Source organism: Cynocephalus volans, chromosome 2 (assembly GCF_027409185.1).
Source record: "Cynocephalus volans isolate mCynVol1 chromosome 2, mCynVol1.pri, whole genome shotgun sequence".
Lineage (NCBI taxonomy): Eukaryota > Metazoa > Chordata > Mammalia > Dermoptera > Cynocephalidae > Cynocephalus > Cynocephalus volans.
The window spans coordinates 70,354,763-70,375,453 of record NC_084461.1 but is presented as its reverse complement, the minus strand read 5'-3'; the positions used below and the strand labels follow the sequence as shown (position 1 = coordinate 70,375,453).

General features: G+C 33.0%; 1 protein-coding gene across 2 annotated transcripts in view; it reads right to left on the bottom strand.

The window, feature by feature from the left end:
- XRCC4 (X-ray repair cross complementing 4) overlaps nt 1–20,691 on the bottom strand; it is a 274,482-nt gene that overhangs the window by 213,494 nt on the left and 40,297 nt on the right. The gene's annotated exons all lie outside the window — the stretch shown is intronic.

Here is a 20,691-nt window from a genome sequence, read left to right as displayed (position 1 = left end):
GTAGCATTAAGCGTAAAGAATCACCTGATATAATCAAAATTGTATCACAAGCATTGTATTCCAATGTGCAAGCAAACTCAATGAAAAACATTAATACTACACAGGGTTTTGTTGAAATTATTTAAACAAGTTATCTGAAGGAAATCTTAATAACATCTAGCTTTTAGCACTAGAAAATAAAAATAAAACCATAGTAAAGGAGCTGAGATCTCTGAATAACAATTTTAAAACAATGTATAAAGAAAATAAGGTGGCTCTGAGATGTCATATACACAGTTGCCCTCTACAGAATGGATTCCTTTTGCCAATGTAACCAGAATTAATAATAATTTCATAAAAAACAGAGGCTCACCCTAATAAAACTTCAAAGATCCTTACAACCTTGATCAAATTACTGTATACTGACTACATGTGGATGCTCAATTTCTCTTGCCACTACTCTTTCCTTTTTCCACCGCTCTCTTAGCCAAGCCCCACCCAATTTTACAAATGGAATATCATGAATGCTATAGAACTTTAATAAGTCAACTCAATAAAAGTTTGAGAATATTAACTACTAACAAAAGTAAACGACATTATATATAGCATGGTAATTAGTCTCATATGCTTTGAAGTCACACAATCTGTGTTCAATTTCAACTCTGTCACTCACCAGCTATTTGGCTTTGGACAAGTTAAACACCACTAAGTATTAGTTTCTTCATCCCTAATACTGAAATGATAACAAGACCTATTGGAAAAAATCCATAGCATAACGTATAGCACAAAGTATTCATTCTCATTATTGGTAACTTTCACAATTAAGCATAGTAAAGGAATGACATATGACAATTACAAGGTCCTGGACCTCAGGCAGTTATATAAGCTGAGCACAATTCAATGTAAATGTAATTATAAAACATAGAAAACCTATAGGAACACCATGAAAGGAGATAACAGCTTTGAATAAAAGGAAAAGGTAAGTTAAAACTTCTTGAAGGGTATGACATTTCCGCACACGTACAAGAAGTTAAATTTCTCACAGCATAGTAGACATAAAAGATACAGAGAGAGCAATGACAACCATACAGAGGTGACAAAAGTGTCTTATTCATTTTGCTGTCACAAACAGATTGAAACAACAGTATCTTTTCAGTACAGATTATTTATTCAGAATATATGAAGCCTCATCTGTTCCAGATTAATATTTTGGGAAGTCCAACACCAAAGAAGTACACTGGATAAATCTCATCACAACACTTTAAAATACGTAACACTCTGACAACGTACTAATGTCCCTAATATATTAAGAAAAACTCTTAAAATTTGATGGGCAAAGGACCAAAAACTAATAGAAAAAAGGAAAAAGATATAAACAGATAATATACCAAAAAATAAAAATAAAAATTTCCTTTAGATATATGAAAAGGTGTTCAAATTCACTCGTAACTAGAGAAATGCAAATTAAAAACAACACGGAGATATCATTTCTCACCTATCATATTACAGAAAATTAAAAAGTAAAAAGAACAGTGTGTTCTATTGATGAGGGTGTGGGAAGCAGGCAATTTCATATGCACTAGTAATACAAACCTGTCCAACTCTTCTGAAGAATTTGGCAATATCTAAGAAAACAATGTGTAATACACTTACTTTTTGACCCAGCAATCACATATGTAGGAATTTACCCCGAAGATAAACCTCAAACAATACAAAAATACATAGGTTATTCATTGCAGCATTGTTTAAATTATAAAATACTGGCAATAACTTAAATGCTCATACATAGGATAGTGGTTAAAGAATTGATATATCTCCATAATGGAGTATTATGCAACTGTGAAAAACAAAGAGGAAGATCTTTATGAATTGATATGGTGTGATTTCCAGGATACACTTGATATGTGAAAAAAAAAAAAAAAAAGGATTTGTAGTATACAACCTTTCATACAAGAAAAAATAGAATATAAGATAATATATATTCTAATTTGTACAAAAGACATACAGGACACATAACCCAGAAACTGATGAAACTGGTTACCTAAAAGAGTCGTTTGGCTAGGAATATAATGAAAAAAGTATGGAAAAAAGAGGGTACTAGGGATGAGAGTGAAGTGGCACATCTCTGAATATATCTTTTCATATAGCTCTGATCTGTTACAATTGTTCATTTACCAACAAGTAATTAATTAATAAACCAGAATTGAAATGAAACAAAAATGAAATAGAGACACCAAAAGAGGTGGGAAAGAACAGAACTAATTTAAGATATTTTTTTATACACTATAAGGATAAAGACAAAAAGAACTACATATAAATATTGCACTACATTTAGAAAAGTTGTTTATCACAAGGATATAAGTTAGCAATTCTTGAACTATTCTGTGTATACTAGGACTGAGCAAATAAGTAAATATACTGTGGATAATGAAAGCCAGACTTTCACAGTCAGAGAAAGTTACAAATAAGAAAGAGAGGAAGGCCAGAATAAACTCTGTAACACAGGGTTAAACTAATAGCTTTTAAGATATATACAGATGGACAAACACAGATGTGTGTATTATCTGTATGAGTATACACATATATTTGCTATCTCTGCTAGTCGTCTGAGAGAACTCAGAGCAATAGCACCTCTGTAGCAATGAGCACACCTAGTACTCCGATCTTGATTACTAAATACAGTCTCAAATCAAAGGAAACATGGCTCTTTGGAGAAATGGTTGATTACAGAGTTGGGTCAGGGAAGAAAAGATGAACCTGTTACATTTTATAGTGCCAGGAAGAAAGTGCTCAAAAGTAACTGACACGTATCTAAAAAAATACAAGAGTCAAGTTGAAGAAGCTCCCAGTAGCCGAATCAAGAAAAACTTGAGCAACAAAACAAATAATGTTAATAATTTAACACATAAAATAAAATAAATACCCATGAGTCCATACTGATATAAATAACAGAAAACAAATGGAGGTGAAGGAACAGCTTTTTCTTATACTAGAATTTCAATTAACAAAAGTAAAGTAATGACGAAAATGGAAAATCATAATTGGGTATATAAAGCAATAACTGTCAGAGGCAAAAATCATCAATTGATGCTAAAATTAGTGAGTAAAAGTATGATGAAACACAGTACTCACAAAATATCTCCTCACAAAATATTTATCATTATAAAGGAGAAAAAAGCAAGTTTATAGTAGAAAACCTGGCATGGACCACCTTAACCAAGTATTCAAAGTTAGTATCACCAGCACTAATTCATATGGATATTATATATATATTGCACATACTCCTAATATTGAGAAGGGAACAATATCATTTCTGTGGTATTTTTGTGAAAAATGCATAAAATCAATCTAATCATGAAGAAACGACAGACAAACCTAAACTGAGAGACATTCTACAAAATAACTGGCTGGTACTCTTCAAGAGTCCAAGATCATGAAAAACAAAGACCGATGAACTTTCACAGAATGTAAAAGACTAAAGAGACAATTAAATGCAAAGGGGAATACTAGATTGTGTTCTGGACCAAAAAGGCCTTTAGCAGGACAACTGGTGAAATTCAAATAAGATCTGCAGATTACTGTGTCAATGTTAATTTCCTGGTTTTAATAATTGTATTATGGTTACATATGTAATATGTGAACATTTGGGGACATCGGGTAAGGGAATTCCCTTTACCATTTTTGCAACTTTTTTATAAGTCTAATATTAAAGTGTTAAAAAAAGAGATATCTATCAAAACATATAAACAACTAAGAACTATAACAAATCAGAAAACATCACTGTAATCCACCATTATTGTTCTAGTCACTGCAGACATCTCCCCACTATCGGACTGTTGCTGGATCATTTGTAGCCAGCAATATCACATTCTCACGAGGAGCTGCACAAATAAAAAAATTAGTTTTTAATTATTACAATGGTGTATCTTTTAAATGAATAACTACAAAATACATACGTTTAGAACAATTCTTTTGTTTAGATGGTTCTAGTTTTGAATACAAAATTATTTGCCATATGGTCAATTTTAATCAATTCATGTTATATTACTATAAAAACTGAACAAAAAACCTGGAAACTGGGTACACCAATAATATATTCGATAAAGTATACAGCATAACAATAATAAACATCTAATAGGGCCTCTCTGAGGTCAAAGGAGAACTAAGCCATTCTCAATTTTTTAGGTTCCAAATATATTAAAAGGTTACAAAGTTTATAAAAATTGGATTGACATCTAAAATGATGTAATTTTTCATAGTGCACTTCAAGTTGTATGGCTTGTAATGGGACACAATTTTATACTGGTATAAAGAATGCATATTATGACTATGAGTATAAACTCATCTAGAAATAACACCAGAAGTATATATTTGAGGCCCTTCTAAATGCAAAGCATCAGCCCAATGTCCTCCTGAGAAAGGTCTCAGAGTATACCAATTCACAGTTTACAATGCATTTGCACACATTTAACAATCCTAGTGCCCACAACCATTAAAACCCTGTGAATCAGCATTATTAACCTGTTAGAACTAGGTTTTTCATCATAAAATAAAGATAAATGATTTGCTGAAAACCACATAATTAGAAATAGTTAGATTCAAGATTCAAGCCCAGATAATAAGTTCTTTATACTATGCAAAAATTTCCTCTCAACAAAAGTTCATCCCCAAACAAATGGTTTTGCTGGAGTTTCAAATTCAGCTAAATATGATCATTTCCTTCAAGGAGTTTACTATATAATAGAAAAACAGTCAAGGAAATATGAGAACAACTTCAAAAAGTTCATAGAAAAATAGAATTAAAAGATAATGTGAATCTTTCCATGAATTTTCTGAATACCCTTGCATTAACAACAAACACTTATAAAGTGTCTACTGTAAGAAAGGACTGTTCTAGAGAAAACATGCGCTTGTGTGCGCACACACACACACACAATAATTCATTAAATCCTTACAACAATACTGTGAGGGAGGTACTAGCATTATTTCCAAATTACAAACAGACAAAAGAACTGAGAACAAACAGTTGAATAGCTACTGGGCTAGGATTCAAATCCAGGTAGCCAAACTAAGAGTTCATCACTACCTAAGCAGTGGGACAATAACACGCCCAGAATGGGTTACAGATGTTCAACAGGATTCTCTGGCTGTAAATTGTTTCAATAGTGATATTTTAAAATATAAAATTATAGCCATTTAAAAATGTATAATAATTGTAATATAATTTTGACAGTATTTCTACAGCTTTTTCTCTAAACTTCCTAAATTCAACATTTTTAGATGGAGTGACACAACAATACTATATTATGTCCCCTCCAAATTCACCCAATGAAATACCCTATTTAGTCTAATTATTATATTAGCTGTGATATATTTATCATCAATAAAGATTTCTGTTCTGCATTCATATATATCAACTTAATTAGCAATTATTTTATAAAATTTTTCCTAACATAGAAGTATATGCCATCATCTTATTAACATTACCATATGATTTTAGATGTTCTAGTATTTTTATATTCTCTTGATTCAAGTGGTTATTTATTTATTTATAGCTTTTGGATGGTAATAATACATGAAAGTGTGATTTTTTTGTATCTATTTAAGGTATAAAACTTGATAACTTGATATTCATATACAATGTGAAATATAATCAGCACAATGAAGCTAATTAACATATTTATCACCACACAGTTACCGTGTGTGTGTGTGTGTGTGTGTGTGTGTGTGTGTGTGTGTGTGTGTGTGGTGAGAACTCTTAATATTCATCCTCAGCGAATTCCAAGTAACAGTGCAGCAATGTTACCTGTAGTCATCAGCTTATACATTAGCTCTAAAGAACTTATTCATCTTGATAACTGAATTTTGTAAGACAAATTTTTAAAAATGTCTATTTAAAACAAATAACTGAATATAAATCAATTAAATTGATAAAGAGGACTATAGGTCTTTATAGCTTCACAAATCAATTTTTCAAAGTATGACTAACTTTAAATTTTCTATGTAATAATTTAAAACAGTATTAAGAATGTAGGTGACCTAAAAATACTTTGAAAATGTGAAATTCTGAAGTGAGAATTTCAAAGGCATAGAATCACTTGAAGTACTTTACCTTTAATAGATTTAATTTTAAATGATGATAGCCTAATAATTATAATGGCTTACTTTTTATTAATGCTGGAGAGTCACGAAAGTCAAATGAAAACCCAAATTCCCAAACAGTAATTAAATAATGAGGATTATCACAACTTTGACTCAGGTGCCCTGGTAATTCTCTTCCTGAGCCTAAATGTCTCATGTGCATGGAATGAAGCAATGGTATTTAAAAAAAAATGCTATCTTACCTGGGGGAGGAATCTCAAATTTTAAAAGTTTCCACAAGGTCAAACTAAGCAACAAATCTATTTAAAGGACAGGTTACCACAATATGTGATAAAACTTAAGAAGCTAAAAACAACATAATGTAATTGATACATAGAGCTAAAATGACATACATAATCACAAAAATCTTCATGTTGTTACCCTGTGTAGAAAAAATGGGGATCAGGTAAGGGACTTAGAGGTATTTTACCCCAATACTGGGGGGTAAAATTAGGCCTAAATAAAAGTTCTGTTTTTGTTTGACGAAGTTTAAAAGCAAGACCCAAAAGTATTATACTATTTCCAAGCAACTTACCTATGTGCCTGAACAATGTACAAGTTCAAAGAAATACAAAAATGTACAGCACCAAATAAAAAGATTCACAATGTTTGGCATCCAATCAAAGATTACCATGCATGCAAAGAAAAAGAAAAACAGAGCACATAATGAGCAGAAAAACCTATCAAAAACAACCCAAAAGTAATAAAGATTACAGAAGATTAGTAGACAAGGTCATTAAAAGCTATTACAATTCTATTCCATATGTTCAAGAATGTAAAAGAAAGATTGGAAGATATTTAAGAAGACTTACAAAGATGAAAACCACAATGTCTGAAATGAAAAAGAAATTGAATGGAATTAATAGCATATTAGACATAGCAGAAGAAAAGATTAGTGACCTATAGACATAGCAGTAGAAACTATCCAAAATAAAACACAGTAAGAAAGAAAAGAGGATCAGTGAGCTGTGGGACAAATTCAAAGAACTTAATATACATGTAAGGAGAGTCACCAAAAAAGGAGGAAAGGAAACAGAAAAACTATAAACTAATAGATTGAAGAGTCTCAATAAACAAATAAAATTACACCAAGGCACATCATAAACAAATTACTTAAAGGCTATGATAAACAAAGAAAAACCTTAAAAGCAGCTGGGAACAAAGGGCACATTGCTTAGATAAGAACAACATTAAGAATGGCAGCTGACTTCTCATCAGAAAAAAGTAATAGCCATAAGAGAGTTGAGCAACATTTTTAAAGTACTGAAAGAAAAAAACTGTCAACCTAGAATTTTATACCCAGTGAAAATATCTTTTAAAAAGAAAGGCAAAATACAGACTTTTGCAGATAGACAAAATGTAAAAGAATTCATCACAAACAGACCTGCACAATAAGAAATATTAAACAAAGTCCTTCAGGCAGAAGACAAATATTACATGGAAATCTACACAGAGGAATGAATTGGTCCAGAAGAGGTAACTATATAGGTAAATATAAAAGAATTTTTTAAAATATTGAAATCACTTTAAAAGATAACTTAGAATTGTAATTCCAGACAAGATGAAGATAGTACATTATATCATATTTCTACTACTAATTACAATAAAAACCTCTATAAGAAAGTACTCAAAGTAACTATGGGAAGATTCTTTAAGATGGAGAAAAGAAGGCAGACTTACTAGGGACCTTAGAACTTGAGCAAAGATTTGGAATGAAGTTCCTTTATTTGTTTTGTTGCATTCTATATTTCCAGCCTGGGTATTAAAGAAACCTACAACATAAAAGCAACAATGGTTGAAAATAAAACAACAAACAAAAAAGCCACTCTATTTGGCCAAAGGAAGCAGAAAAAGTTAACCATAAAAAGAAGTTTTTTTGCCTAGAACCTCTCTCCCTCACCCCCAATCCATGCAAATAATCCAGAAGCAGCTGTGCTCATCCCCATCCCCATCAAGTACTCTACAGAGAGGAGACTAGGTGGAGCTTTGTCAGTCATCCTTCTCTTGAACTAGTAAAGTAGAACCCTTTCTTCTCCCAACTTGCTGCTGTGCCTATGGAAATTATGGGCAGATCCTCATCGTTCATTCTCACCCTGAGCTAATCAGGTAGTACTCTTCTATTAAGTGGGTGTATTCCAGAAATGCAAGGTGTCTTGGTCAGTTTTGTGTTGCTATAACAGAATATGTGAAACTTGGTAATTTATAAAGAACAAAAATTTATTCTCACAGTTATGGAAGCTGGGAAGTCCAAGAGCAAGGCACACACAGGTTATGCATCTGATGACAGCTGCTTTCTGCTTCTAAGATGGTTTCTCTGGAGGGGAGGAATACTGTGTCCTTATATGGCAAAAAAGCAAAAGAGAGGGAACCCTCTCCCACAAGCCCTTTTTATAGTGGCAGTAATCCATTTGTGAAAGTGGAGCCCTAAGACCAAAACAAGTCCCATTAGGCCGCTCCTCCCAACACTACTGCATTGAAGATTTCCAACACACAAATTTGGGGGAACATGTTCAGACCATAACATTTCACCCCAGCTCCCAAAATTCATGTCCATCTCACATGCAAAATACTATCATTCCATCCCAATAGCCCCCAAATTCTTAACTTGTTTTAACACCAACTCAAAAGTCCAAACTCCAGAATCTCATCTAAATCACATAAAGGTGAGATTCAGGGTACAATTAATCCTGAGGCAAACTTCCAGCTGTGAGCCTGTGAAATCAAATAAACAAGTAATGTGCTTCCAAAACACAATGATGGAACAGGAACAAGACAGACATTTCTATACCAAAGAGGGAAATAGGGGAAAAAATAAAAAATAAAAAAATAAAGGAGAGAGTAACCAAGTCCAAAACCCAACAGAGCAAACAACAATAGACCTTATAGTTGGAGAATAATCTTCTTTGACTCCATGTCTCATCTTCCAGACACACTTATGAGAATTATTCCCTTCAGTGAACTGAATGGCCCCCAAAAGTCACTGAAGCTTAATCCCCACTGTAACTGTTAGTGGCTGGGACTGGGGGGGGGGGGATCCTATTTTGATAATTAAAAGGTAGTACCTTGCAGAGGTGATTAGACTATAAGGATTATGCCATATTACATGGGCATGGTTCTAAGGGCTTTAAAAGGAGAGAATGTAAGAGTTTCTTTCTCACTGTTTCTGCCATCTCACAACGTGATACCCTATGTCACTGAAGCCACCGCCAAAGAAGACCCTCACCATATGTGTTCCGTGGACTTTGGATTTCCCAGCCTCCAAAACTGTAAGTAATAAATATTGTTTCTTTATAAATTACCCAGTTCCAGGTGTTTTGTTATAAGCAACAGAAATGGACTAATATAGGCCCAAGGCCTTAGGAAACCCCACCCCCTTGGGCTGAGCCTAATCACACACTGAAGTTGCATGCCTGCAGGTTTCTTATGCTGGCGCTGCATGGTGGGGCTCTACAGCTCTGGGGTGTCTGAGGTGGCTGTGCCCCCACAGCTCCACTCAGCATTGCCCTATGGGGGTTCTCTGCAGCAGCTCTACTCTTGTGGCAAGTCTCTGGCTGCACCCAAAGGCTGTCAGAGACATCCTTTGAAACTGTACCTATATGCAGATGATTATTGTTTACATAAAAGATCCCAAGAAATCTTAAAAGATTCCTAGAACAAATAAATTTAGAAATGTTAGAGAATACAAGGTCAACACACACACACGTAAACACACATGTCAATCTTATTTCTATATACTAGTAATGAAACACTGCAAACTCAAATTTTTAAAAAAATACCATTTTTAATAGCTCCAAAAGGAGTGAATTACTTAAGCATCGATCTAATAAAACATGTACAGGCTCTGTTTGCTAAAAGCCAAATGCTGATAAAAGATATCAAATAAAGCCTAAATAAATAGACATACTATGTTGATGACTGGAAGATCCAATAGGATTTTTTGGCAAAGAGAGTAAAGATGATTTTTAAAATGTATGGGGAAAGGCAAAGTAACTAAATTATCTAAAGCAATATTGAAAAAAAAAAAATAATGAAATTGAAAGAATCAAACAACCAAATTTTAAAGCTCACAATGTGGCTACAGTAATTAAGACAGTGTGGTGTTTAGTGGTGAAGGGATAGACACATAGATCCATGAAACAGATTACAGAGTCCCAAAATAGACCCATGTAAGTACAGCTAATGATTTTTAATAAAGATGCCAAAACAATTCAATGGAAAAGGGAAAGTCTTTTCAACCAATGGTATTAGAGCAATTGGACATTTGTAGCCAAGAAAATGAAACTCAACCTACACTGCATACCTTATACAAAAATTAACTCAAAATAGATCATAGATCTAAATGTGTAACGTAAAACCATAAAACGTTTAGAAGAAAGAATGAAAGAAAGAAAGGACAATCACAATAATATGTTGAACTTTCAATAAAAAAGAAAACAGAACCATGGTTACTAGAGGTGGGATGGGGAGGGGGGCAACAAGAAATTGGTTAAGGGTCAAAAAGATTGATTATGTTTTGTAAACGTGAGTATACAAATTATCCTGATATGATCACCACATATTGTACACAGGTACTGATATTCAAATCTGTACCCCACAAATATGTATAATCAGTTATGTTTCAATAAAAAAAGCTGTCAAAAAATGATTTTGTAAAAAGAAAAAGAGTAATGAGAAAGTGAAATAAAAATGGAACAAATAGACAGATCTTAAAACCACCATTATCGATAATTACACAAAATGCAAATGGCCTAAACACCCCATTTGAAAGACACAGATTGCCAGACTGGATTTAAAAAGCAAGACCTAACTATATTCTTCCTAAAAGAAACCTAATTTAAATAAATACAAAAATAGTTAAAAGCAGAAAGATGAAAAAATATATACTATGCTAACTCCAAGCATAAGAAAGCTGGAGAAGGAGACTAATATCATGTAAAGTAGATTTCAGATCAAAGAACCTTAACAGAACTAGTGGGTCATTCCATAAAGAAAAAGGAGTCAATTCATCGAGAGGACATGACAAAACATAATGTGTTGTACCTAATTAACAAAAACTCAAAATACATCAAGTAATACCCAATATTACTTCAAGGAGAAGTAAACAAAAACATCATTAGTTATGGATTTGAAGACATTCTTAGTCACAGGTAGAACAAGTAGACAGAAAATAAGCAAGAATATAGAAAACTTAAGCAACACCATTGTCTAGTTTTCTGTCACTTATAGCAGAATACAGAAACTGGGTAATTTATAAAGAAAACTTATTTCTTACAATTCTTGAGAGTGGGGAGTCCAAGGTCCAGGGGCTACATCTGCAGAGGTCCTTCTTCCTGGTGGGGGCTCTCTGTCAAGCCCTGAGCCCGCACAGGGCATCACATGGCAAGAGGGCAAGAGCATGCTAACATGCTCTTTCTTCTTACAAAGCCACCAGTTTACTCCCATGATAAGCCATTAATCCATTAACCCATTAATCTATGAATGCATTCATCCATTTATGACAGCATAGCCCCACCTTTCAAATACCACAGTCGGATTTCCTACCCTTTCAGTACTGTTACAATGGGGATAAGTTTCAACATGAGATTTGGAGGTGACATACAAACCATAGCAGCCATCACCAACTTATCTAATTAACATTTATAGAACATCCACCCAGCAACAGCAGAGTTAGTATTTGTTTCAAGTGTACAAAGAACATTGAACAAGACAAACAATATTAGGGCCATAATAAAAGTCCCAATAAATTTGAGAGGATTCAAAACATACATAGTTTTCTAACAACAATGGAACTAAATTAAAAACCAACAGAGAAAGAAACCTAGTTTAAATAAATAAAAAAGTAGTTCAAAGCAGAAAAATGGAAAAAATATATACAGAAATAATAGAAAGACATGTGGAATATCAAAAAAGTTGAAAACTAAATTACAAACTTCTAAATAATTCAAGGGCAAAAACCAAAATCAAAAGGGAAATTAGAAAGTACTTTAAAGGAAATGAAAATGAAAACACAACACACTAAAATTTGTGGACTGCAATTAAAGCAGCACTTGAAAGAAAATTTAGACCCTAAAATGTCTACATCAGGAAAGAAGAAAGGTCTCAAATCAGTGATCTCGGTTTTCACTTCAAAGTGATAAATCTGGTATAAGATTTACAAGATCTGTACTTTGAAAATGACAAACAATTGCTAAGTAATTAATGAGATCTAATTCAGGATTTCTAAACCTCAACATGACTAACATTTTGGACCAGACAATTCTTTGTTGTAGAAGGCTGTTCTGAGCACTGTAGGATGTTTGGCAGCATCCCTGGTCCCTACCCATTGGATGCCAGTAGCAGCTGCCAGCCATAACAATCAAAAATGTCTCCAGCCACTGCCAAATGTCCCTAGAAAAGCAAAACTCCCCGAGTTGGGAAACACCAATTTCAATAAATAGAGAGATATATCATGTTTATGGGTCCGACGTCTAACCAATATTGTTAAGATGCCAATTCTGTAGATACAAATGCATTCCCAAAAAAGATCCTAGCAGACTTGTTTGTATAAATTGTCAAATTGATTCTAAATCTCATTTTAAAAATTTGAAGTACATAGAATAACTAAAGCAACTTTGAAAAAGAATAAAGTTGAAGGACTTATACTACACCTAATTTCAAGATTTATTATAAATTAAGTTATCAAGACAGTTTGTGGTTGGCACGGAGATAAATAAAGCAATGGAGTAGACAGCATCCAAATATAGATCAATATATACATGGTCAATTGATTTTCAACAAAATGCAAGGAAAATTCAGTGGATAATTCAACAAATGGTGCTAAAATGTTACTGAATATCCATATGCAAAAGTGAACTTCAATCCATACCATAAACCATATACAAAAATTAACTCAAAATGTATCACAGACTCTAAATATAAAACCTGAAGTTATAAAAAATATTCACACATGAAAACACAGGAGAAAATCTGTATGACCTTGGGTTAGACAAAAATTTATATGATAACAAAAGTATGATCTATAAAAGAAAAAAACTTAATGCCCTCAAAATTAAGTATTTCTTTTCTTCTCCCACAAACTGGAAGAAGGTATAAGACAGCCCCCAACTTAAGATGATTCAACTCAGAATTTTTCAGCTTTACAATGGTGCAAAATCAATAGGCATTCAACTGAATATCAACAAATTACATGAGATATTCAACATTTTACTATAAAATAGGCTTTGTGTTAGATGATTTTGACCAACTATAGGCTAAGGTAAGTGTTCTGAGCATATTTAAGGTAGCCTAGACTAAGCTATGATGTTCAATAGGTTAGGTGTATCAAATGCATTTTTGACTTAATGAGAGTTTATCAGGACATAACCCTACTGTAAGTCAAGGAGCATCTGTATTTCCAAATTGTATATCTGTTAAGGAACTCATATCCAGAAAATATAAAGAACTCTTCAAAACTCAGTAAGAAAATAAACAGCTCAATAAAAAAAATGTGAAGGATCTGAACAAACTCACCACTATTGATGGCAAGAAACACCACCAGACATTAGGAAAACGCAAATTTAAAATACAATGAAATACTGTCACACATCCACTAGAATGTCTAAAATTAAAAATCTGACCATTTCAAGTGTTGACATGGATGTGGAACAACTACAACTCTTATACACTGCTGGTCAGAATGTAAAATAGTACAACCACTACAGAAAACTGTTGGGCAAATTCTTAAAAAGTTAATAATGCACCTACCATTTAACTCAACAACTATTCTACTAGGAATTATCCAGGAAAAATAAAATATCTCTATGCAAAGATTTATATACAAATGCTCACAGTAGCTTTGTTATAATCCAAAAGTAGAAACAACTCAAATGTCCATCAAAAGGTGAATGCAGAAATAATTAGGGGTATATCCATAAAATGTAACACTGCTAAGTAGTAAAGGAATAAATTATTGAATCATACAACATGGAGAAATCTCAAAATAATTATGTTGATCACATTTATATAAAATTCTAGATGGGAGCTAAAAATTAATATATAAATTCACACACACACACACACACACACACACACACACACACACAAACCGGGGGGGGGGGGAGAAGATATAACAACCACAACTACTTGAAGTTGGTACGACAAGCAAACAGAAAGGACATTGTTGGGGGGGAGGGGGGGAGGGAGAAGGGAGGGAGGTTTTGTTGATGGGGAGCAATAATCAGCCACAATGTATATCGACGAAATAAAACTTAAAAAAAAAAGTTAATATGTAAATTTTTAAAAAATAATAATTAATTAATTAATTAATTAAAAAATAATAATAATAATAAAAGAAATTGTAAACTAATCTACAGTGACAGAAGGCTGATCAGTGGTTGTCTGGTGACTAGGTGGGGAGATGGGAGAAAAAGGAAGGAATTACAAAGGGCACAAAAAAATTGGGGCAGCCTGAGAATTTACTATCTTGATTTTGTGACAGTTTCACGGATACGTACACATCTGAAAATTTACCCAATTATACACTTTCTATATGCACATTTACCCAATTATACAATTTCTATATGCACATTTTATTATACATTAACTGTATCTCAATAAAGCTGTTAAAAATAAAAACATACCCACAAAAAGACTTGAATGTGCATAGCTTTACTGACATTAGCCCACAACTGGAAACTACCTACACAGGCATCAAAAAGTGAATGTGGTATATCCATATAATGGAATACTACTTGGCAACCAAAAGGAATGAACTGCAGATACACAACACATGATGATGAATCTCAAAAATATTATATTATGCAAATAAAGTTACTAGCAAGAGTACATACCATATAGTTCCATTTTTATGAAATTCTAAAACAGGTAAAGCTAATCTACAGTAATAGAAAGCAGTACAGTGGCTGCCTGGGGCCTGGAGGGTGGGCAGGGTTGGGAGAAGAAAAGGGGTCATTGAGGACTGATTGCAAAGAGGCATGAAGGAACTGTCTTGAGTGTTAAAAACTTTACACTCAACATAGGTGCATTTTATTGTACATAAATTATATACACCTAAACAAAAATATTTTTTTAAAAACTGATTCTAGATTCTACCCTACCTAAATTACTATCTCTATTCATTCTTAGCAACTTTCAGCATCTATTTCCTTACCTACAAAAAGTGACAATACCAAGTCCCCTTGATGAAGTAAGAGAATACTTGTTAAAGTAGGTAGATTAACTGAAAAATAATAAGCAAATATTAACATGAATAACACTTAGAAGTCCTTTTAATAGCAAGGTTTTTACACACTTTCTACTTCTGTTCTCAGAGTAAGTTGTTTCTTTCCTGAACAATCCTGTAGTAACAAAAAATCCTGTAGAAACAAAATAATTTGATAATTTAAATCAAACAAGAGCAATATGAAGCAAGAAAATGAATCCTCAAACACAAAATTGTACAACTAAAAATGAATAATTTTATTTTTAAAATTAGTAGTTCTAAAATCTCTTCCTTGGCTTAACTAGAAAATATATACTTTGAACGGGATTTCTGCACCACTTACATTACTGATTTCATTCCCACATTACAAAAGGGTCAGGAAATTATAAAATATTTAGTATAAAAATGGCATACATACACAAATACTTTCATCACAGAAATAAAGAATACGACAATTTCCTTTTCAGGCATTCAAACAACACATTTGCAACCCATACTTCCATAAACCTGAAAGTCATTACTATTTTTGACAAAGTCTTTGGCAAAGTACCACAATAAATGTTCAAATTCTGATATTTCTTCTGGAAATGGCCTTTGAATTCAGAGTCCCTCAAACCACAAGGACACATGGCAACAATATAGGACTTTGGGCTGATGTTTTTAAAAAGAACTTTGGCTGGTTTTTTTGGCCAACTTATTTTACATCATTTTCATATATCTGAGAAATATGAATTAAATAAATGTAGGGAGGCTGTTTGAACTTAGGATGCATTTTCCACTAAAAAATGTAAATACAAGTTACAACATATGTTAAGGTACAGACTAGTCTGTACTTTACTAAATGTTCTAACATTTTCAAAACTAAAATATAACTGAAATACTTATTAGTAACTAAAATACTAGAGAAATACCTTTGTAAAAATAAAAGTGAACCTTTCTGAATGATAAATGTTTCAATCTTTCCTGAATATTAACATGCAGAGATTACGAGTAGTCCCTCAATATCCATCTTTCCCTTTTTACATAGTAATGGAAACTTCTGAGCACAGAAGCTGAAGACTACATTTCAGAGATTCCCTTGCAGGTAGGTAAAGCCATGTGACTGAGTTCTGGACGATGGGATGTCAGCAAAAGAAATATAAGCAATTTCGGAGTGATGCCTCAAGAAAAAGTCATATGCTCTTTATCTTTAACTTGGTCCTGCTGTCTAATAGTGAAGGAACATAATAGTGAAGCTAGAGCAGCCATCTTGGACCATGAGATAAAAACTACCTGTTAAAAGTGACAAATCAATATGACTAAAGAAGCCTGAGTCTCCAACATCATAAAAGCATATTAACCCCAAACTGCCTATTAGGATTTTTACATCAGAGAAAAAAAAAGCGGCATGCTTAGTAAGTAGCAGGAGAGAAAAGGAGAAAGAAAATAGAAATAGATTTTGCTGTAATGCTACTAGAGACCTTCAGCCAATTGTAGGGTTTTTTTTTTTATATATTTACTTTATAGACATGCTGTACACAAATACGTATAAAATCATATTTAACTTCCCTTCAAACCTTGTGGCTTTCCTTCATTAGAGCTATTTTTTAAATTATAAAACTACAGTATGCTAGACAACCTGGAATGAATCTAAGAAATCACTTTAAAACTTTATAGACAAGAAAACAGAGTCATGAGCAAATTAAAGTTAGATGATTAGCCAAAGGTTATTCTTACCAAATATACTGAGGTCTTTTTTTGTGACTCATAAATGAATTTCTGAAGAAACAGTACAAGTTATGAAAGCAAAAAAGGAAGAAGAATATATTATTAAGATGCATTGTTAGCATGACAAAGTATATACCACAAAATCAGTATGAATTATGAAAGGCAGAAGAAAAACAGTAACAAAGTACACGAATGATCTTCCTTATGAAGAGATAATGAGTTCTAAATGCGGGCACAAGAGTTCACTTTCAGTCAGAACACTCTACTGTCAGCTGAAGAGCACTGGTGCAGGAAGGGTCACAGAGGTTTGTACTGTACACAGAAAAGGAGTTAGTGTCTAGCTAGTCATTCGACATTTATTCCAGTGGGAATTAAACTCAAATAAAACATCTATGTTATCTATAAAGAAAAGCCAATTAGAGCACAAATGAAATCTGGGGAGCTATGAGCTCAAAAGCAATCTCATGAAAACTGTAAACCCACTCCTCTCAAAGAATAAGTATAAACATTGACAAAAAGTTACATATTTAAAACATTTCACTGCATTGAAAATTGACATTTCTTTCATTCACACAAAACATAGATAATTTTTTAAAATCAGATTTTTCTGAATACAAAAATTAGTGGTTACATCCTTAAAAAAATAAAATTAGATATAAATACAAATTTCAAACAATTCTTATATGACTTGGCTATTCAGAAAGTTCAAATTGTGCAGTGATCTTTGATCCAATTAGACATGTAAAACTGATTGTATTAATGGCAACAAATGCCTAAAAACCCTGACTCTCAGAGATGTGAGTCTAGTAGCAAGCGTGCTTAGAACTCATTAGAGTACTTTCTGCCAAGAGAGAGTAAACAATAGAAGTCACTACAGTTTTTTGAGTTTAACCTATGTTGATTTTTTCCTTTCTTCTAAGTTTAGGAGGTCATTTTTTGCAACAATCAGATGTCTGGATCATCAAGGAAAGGATTATGAACTCGTTTTCAATTTTAGGTTACCCAAGCACCATTAGCCTTAAGAAGTATTCTGCCTGGTGTCCAATTGTTTGCAGATTTTCGCCAGCAGATGAATTTACAAGATATTGTCACTCTAAAATCAGTTTGCAAAAGCACATCCTGAACACTGGAAGATTCCCACAGCACTTTGGCCAAATAAACTAGTGATTTTTCAGCTGCATCCATAAAGCTGACTGCAACACTCAAAGTTTTAGCTCATTTAAACATCCAAAAATATCTCCCTAGTAAGCCAAGCCATGAATAAACTCCTTGTCAAACTGTTCTGAGAGTAGTTTTTTTTTTCCCCCTCAGAAACAGATAAATAAATGAATAAACAAGGAGAAAGCTACCTAAACTGAAATGTAGTGCTTTTAAGACACATTCTTTAGGGAACGAACACACTTCTGCATGACTGGGAATTTTTATGCTGTTACCATTCATTGAGAAAACCTGTTGAAAAGGTTCAAGGCTCTATAAAAGTTGATTAGTTTCAGAGTGGTAAGCAAGAAATCTTTCAGGATTACCGTCCCAGTCTTTGATGCCAGTGTATGTCAAGCCAATTGTAAAAAAAAATGAATCATGAGTACGTGAACTTCTTTCTTCATGGAAGCAACAAAACCAGATGTATTGCCAACCACAGCAAGTTCTCCACCCATGCCTACTGTACCAAATCTCCCCCTTTCACCATGTCAAAGATACCAAAAATCTTTTAGCTTTCCAAAAGGTACGTCCCTAACTTGGAATTTGTTATGCATTGGTATATACAAAAGAGATGAAAACCAGAAACAGGCTGCATGAAATAATGCTAGTTGTTACATACAAATGTTTATGGAATGGAAAATGGCATTACTCCCAATTTGACAATGATCTATTACAAAATATTAGAAGAAACAGTCAGCAGATCTGTAGTGTAAAATAATATCTGATTGAGCTTGGACAACAGGAAAGAACACTTACGATAAATGACAAAACTGTAGTAGCCAGTTCAAACCTAATTTCACCTATTTTAAATTTTTAAATTAGCATTTTAAGAACGTCAGCATATTGAAACTGACGTAAATTGACAACTAATTAGAAAGGTATATATCTTCTAACCAGAAAATACAAAAGCCAGTTTTTCTGTATTATTCTCTATACAAAAATATATACTTGAGAATAATTCCATTTGTTTCTTCAACAGTTTCCCTAATTGGTGAAATCTCTTTAATCATTCTGAACTAAAGAGGTTGTTTTAAAAGAATTTTTAAAATTCAGACTAGCTCTAAAACAAATTCTAAATAACTGCTTGTAAACTTAATGTAGTAAAGATTTCCTTCCCTTTCTTACTATACATTTCATATCTGATTGATAAACCACTGACAAAAACCTAATTCAATATCTAATCATCTTAGGTAAAATATACAAATAATAAGCACAAGACTTTTAATAAATACATCAAACCCTTGAACAACAAGGGTTTGAACTGCATGGATCCGTTTATACATGGACTTTTCTCAATAAATATATTAGAAAATTTTTTGTTAAGTATGTCATAAATGCATGGCATCCCTAACCAGTTAAGTAGCTTACATAATAGTAGTCTATCGGAAGTTAAGTACTTAAGTAATGACACAATGCCCTCACACAGGGCTGGAGTGCACAGTGTGGCCCAGCAGCAAGCTAGGAGAAAATGTACAAAAATAACTCTATATAGTACATTCTAATAGAGATATAGAGACTACGATGAAGGACCAATGGTGGCACTATAATGCAGGAAAAATAGTACAGGCTTAGGAATCAAACCGTCTGTCACTTAGGAAGTAGCTGGAGGATCTCAAGCAGGTTACTCATGTGATTGAGGCTCAAATTCTGATCTGAAAATTGGCACAAAAGTTACAAGCTGATCACCAACTGCGCAAGAGGAGGGTGGCCATAACCACCAAGTCATTAGAGGGTCAACTGTAAACCATCTGCCTTAATCTGAATTGGGGCAGGAATTGAGCAGAATGCAATCTTTTGGAAAGCTCATGCTGAAATTTATTTCTTTCTAGTTTAATATTTCTAAGTCTGATGCTATAATGTATCCTTAATCCCTAATTATATGTCTTACTATACCTTACTATATCATTTTATAATTTCAAATACATTCCACTAAAGTAGAAAATAGTCAATTATTAAATATCCAAAGGTAAATATATTATTTTCTTTCTTAAAATCAATATTTCCCCAAATTTATTTCAAAAAGACCATATCACAAAGGTCTAAAATTTATAATACCATGTTTTCAAAATGCTCATTCATGTAATTAACTACATAAAACTTAAAATTTTTTAAAGCATTAAAAACTAAATATGTTTTCCAGATTCAACCATGTTGCTGCAAATGGCAGAATTTCATTCTTTTTTATGGCTGACTAATATTCTATTTTGTATGTATACCACATTTTCTTTATCCAGTCTTCCATCAATGGACACTTGGGTTGGTTCCATATCCTGGCTATTGTAAATAGAGCTGGAATGAACATGGGATTGCAGGTATCCATTTCCCATGATGATTTCCATTCCTTTGGATATACACCCAATAGTGGGATTGCTGAATCATATGGTAGCTCTATCTGTAGTTGTTTGAGAAACCTTATATTCTGCCACTTGCAGCAATATGGATAAGTCTGGAGGAAATTATGTTAA